The following is a 4,595-nucleotide window of genomic DNA, read 5'->3' as shown; positions in this document are numbered from 1 at the left end:
AGCATCTGTTGTTGTTAGAGTTCTTGATTATTGCCATTCTAACTGGAGTGAGGAGTTATCTCAATGTTGTTTTGATTTGCATTTCTTTTATGGCTAGGGATGTTGAGCATTTCTTCATGTGTCTATTGGCCATCCTTCAGAGAAGTGTCTCTTTAAGTCTTTAGCCCACTTTTTTATTGGGCAGTTGTTTCATTGAGGATTAGTTGTTGGGGGATTTGATTTATTGGGTTCCAAGTATATTTTAGATATGACACATTTGTCTGTTGTATGGATAATGAAGATCTTCTCCTAATCCGTGGGCTTACAATTTATGTTGCTAGCTATGTCCTTTGCCATGCAGAAACTCTGCAACTTCATTCAATCCAATTTGTCCAACTTCTCTTTGATTTGTTGTGTTTCCGTGTCTCTATTAAGAAAATTTCGGCCTGCACCAAGGAGACCTAGGGTTTCTCCTATTCCATCGTATTCCATCCTGTAATGTTTCTGAGTGTCTGCTTTGACTCCGAGGTCTTTAATCCATTTGGAGTTAATTCTGGTGCAGGGTGATATATAAGGATCTAGCTTTAGTTTTCTACAAATAGTTAACCAATTTTGTCAGCACCATTTACTGAAGAGGCTGTCATTCTTCCATTCTATTGTTTTAGCTCCATTTTCGATGATTAGATGGTTATAGGTCTGTAGGTTCATTTCTGGGTTTTAAATTCTATTCCATTGGTCTTGAGGTCTGTTCTTATGCCAATATCAAACTCCTATGATTACTATGGCTTTATAGTAGAGTTTGAAATTTGGTGTTGATATTTCTCCAGCAGTGTTCTTTCCGTGGAGCAGCGTTTTTTGCTATTCTGGGTCTTTTATTGTTCCATATGAATTTTTGGTTTTCCTCTTCTATTTCCTTGAAGAATGACGTTGGTATTTTGATAGGTATCGCGTTGAATTTGTAGATAGCCTTGGGAAGCATTGCCATTTTCATGATGTTAAACTTTCCAATCCAGGAGCATGGGAGTTTTTGCCATTTTCTAAGTTATGTTTTGATTTCCTTTTTCAAGATTTAAAAGTTTTCATCATAGAGGTCCTTTACTTCTTTGCTTAAGTTAATTCGTAGGTATTTTATTTTTTGTGGGGCTATTACAAATGGTGTTGCTTTCGTAATTACCGCCCCACTTTTCTCATTGTTGGCATAGAGAAAAGCCATTGATTTTGGGGGGTTAATTTTATACCCTGCTACTTTGCCAAAGTTTTGTATCAGCTTCAGTAATTTGGGAGTGGAGTCGATGGGATGCTTTAAATTCAAGATCATGTTATCTGCAAAAAGGGACAATTTTATTTATTCTTTCCCTATTTGGATCCCCATTACGTCTACATCCTGTCTTATTGCTGTAGCTAGGCATTCTAATACGAGATTGAAAAGAAGTGGAGCGAGTGGACATCCTTGTCTTTTTCTTGAGTTAAGAGGAAATGGCTTTATTTTTTCACCATTAAGTATAATGCTGGTTGTAGGTTTGTCATATACAGCCTTTATGGTATTGAGGAAGGTTCTATGGATTCCTAATTTTTCCAGAGCCTTCATCATAAAAGGTTGTTGGATCTTGTCGAATGCTTTTTCTCCATCTATTGAGATAGCCATGTGGTTCTTATTCTTGCTCGTGATGATGTGTTGAATAATAATAATTGATTTACGTATATTGAACCAGCTTTGACTCAATGAAATGAATCCTATTTGATCGTGGTGTATGATTTTTTTGAATCAATTGTTGAAGTCGATTGGCCAAAATTTTGTTGAGAAGTTTTGCATCAATGTTCATCAAAGAAATGGGTCTATAGTTATCTTTCTATGATGAGTCCCTGCCTGGTTTAGGGATGAGGGAAATGATGGCTTTATAGAATGAGTTCAGTAGTGAACTTTCTCTTTCAATTTCATTGAAGAGTTGGAGGAGTATTGGTGTGAGCCCTGCTTTGAAGACCTTGTAAATTCTGCTGTAAAACCATCTGGTCCTGGACTTTTCTTAGCTGGGAGGTCTCTTATTGCTGTTTCTATTGCAATGCTTGATATAGGCCTGTTAAGATGGTTTAACTCATCTTGGTTTGGTTTTGGCATGTCAATATCTGCTAGGAAAAGGTCCATTTCTGTCAAGTTCTCAAACTTATTAACATAAAGTTTTGAGAAGTATTCCCTTATAATGTTCTGAATCTTGGTTGTTTCCATGGTGATATTTCCATTCTCATCTCTGAGTTTATTTGGGTATGTTCTCTTCCTTTTCTAATAAGATTTGCTAAGGGTCTGTCAATTTTGTTAATTTTTTTGAAGAATCAACTCTGTTTTGTTGATTCTTTCTATAGCTTTTTTGGATTCTACTTCATTTAATTCTGATTTAATTTTAATTAAGATTGGGGTTTATCTTGCTGCTTTTTTTCAAGGAGGTTTACATGTGTCATTAAATTGTTGGTTTCAGATCTCTCCAATTTGTTAATGAAGGAGCTCAGAGCTATAAACTTGCCTCTGAGTACTGCCTTTGCTGTCTCCCATTGGAGCTGGTAATTTGTGTATTCATTTTTGTTGAATAGCATGAACATTTGAATTTCCTTTCTAATCTCTTCCATGACCCACTCGTGATTCAGCAGTGTGTTGTTCAGCCTCCATATGATACCGGACTTTCTTTGGTGGCTTTTGGTGTTGAGTTCTAATTTTATTCCCTTGTGGTCAGAGAGAATGCAAGGTATAACTTCAATGTTTCTGAATTTAGACAAGTTTGCTTTGTGGCCTAAAATGTCGTCTATTTTAGAAAATGTTCCATGTGCTGCTGAGAAAAACGTGTATTCTGATGCTGCTGGGTGAAATGTTCGGTAGATGTCTGTTAAGTGTAGTTGATCTATGCAGCTGTTTAGATCTGTAGTTTCTCTGTTGAGATTTTGCCGAGTTGATCTATCTAGTGGGGAGAGTGGTGTGTTAAAATCCCCAACAATTAATGTCTTTGGATCTATATGAGATTTGAGGCAAAGTAGTGTTTCTTTGATAATTTGGGTGCTCCATTGTTTGGCAAATAGATATTTAGAATTTTAATATCCTTCTGAAGCAGAGATCCCTTAATTAGTATGTAGCGACCTTCTTTATCTCTTCTCACGAATTTTAATTTGAAGTCTATTTTATCTAATATTAGGATTGCAACACCTGCCTGTTTATGTGGGCCGCTTTTTTTGTAGATTTTGCTCCAGCCTTTAAGAAGGAAAATGTGTTTGTTTTTACGGGAAAGATGTGACTCCTGCAGACAGCAGATAGAAGGGTCTTGTTTTTTAATCCGACTACACAGTGTATGTCGCTTAATTGCAGAGTTAAGTCCGTTAACGTTAAGAGATAGGACTGTGAGGTATTTGGGAGTTCCTGCCATGATATCCACCTTCTTGGGAGCTGCAAAAGCTGGGTTCTTCCTATGGTTCTTGGATGCTCAGTTTGGGCACAGTTTCTTGGTCTTTGTTGTGGTCTTGTTGGTTTTCTATGTGTAGGATATCTTTAAGTATCTTTTGTAGGCCTGGCTTGGGAGAGATATATTGTTTCAATTTTTCTGTCTCTGGAAGGTTTTTATTTGGCATTCAGTTATGAAGGAGAGTTTAGCTGGTACAGAATTCTTGTTTGATAGTTGTTTGTTTTTAGGGCATCTCATACATCATTCCAGGCTCTTCTTGCTTTGATTGTCTCTGCTGAGAAATCTGAGGTGATTCGAATTGGTTTCCCTTTATAGGTGATTAATCTTTTTTCCTTGACAGCTTTAAGGATCTTTTCCTTGGTCTGAGTGGATTCTATGTGGATTATAATGTGATGGTGGGATGTCATATTCTGGTCTGGTCTATTTGGAGGTCTAAAGCTTCTTGTATCTGAATAGGCCTATATTTTTGCATGTTTGAGAAGTTCTCTGCTAGTAGCCTTGGTTACTCTTAGTATCATGCTTGTTTACATTTGGAAGCATTATTTGTTGCTGGGTTATAAGATGCAAACCCTTGAGTATTAATAAAGTCATTTCCTAAGAGATGAAAGTAACTAAAATGTCAAAGACTTAGCATAATGCAAACTAATTTCTAGCTATATCACAATATGTACATGTAGGTTTTTTCACCATTGTTCCATAGGACCCATTTTTGTTAACTACTTTTTCACCATCTGTTGATCCTATAACATCCTATACCATCCTGGGATTGCTTATCTTTACTGGATTCTCTAATTTATGTTTGAAAATTAGGAAGGAGAGAATATTGGGTCACTGTTTCAGTTTTACCTTATTTTTTATTACCTTAGAAAATGTAAATCAAAATAACACAAATTATCTTTATAATAACAGGAGACAGATTTCATTTCTATATTCTTGTCCTAGCCTTCTACATAACTTTGGTACTTAGCAATCCCCAAATATGAAAATGAAGACAGGGAGCTTCTTGTTTAAATATTATTTAGGAATTCATGACTTCATTAATGCAAGGCCCTTAGTAGTATGTACATCATACATGTGTATAAAGCTGGTGGCAACTTTTTCTTATTCTCAGAAACTAGGACACGTGGTATCCTTGTAGTTGCATCTTGAAAAGGCTGTAGTTGATTTAGCTTACTA

The sequence above is a fragment of the Dipodomys merriami genome, unplaced genomic scaffold (assembly GCF_024711535.1).
Source record: "Dipodomys merriami isolate MVZ:Mamm:240054 unplaced genomic scaffold, mDipMer1.0.p SCAF_535, whole genome shotgun sequence".
Classification (NCBI taxonomy): domain Eukaryota; kingdom Metazoa; phylum Chordata; class Mammalia; order Rodentia; family Heteromyidae; genus Dipodomys; species Dipodomys merriami.
This window is presented reverse-complemented; position numbering follows the sequence as displayed.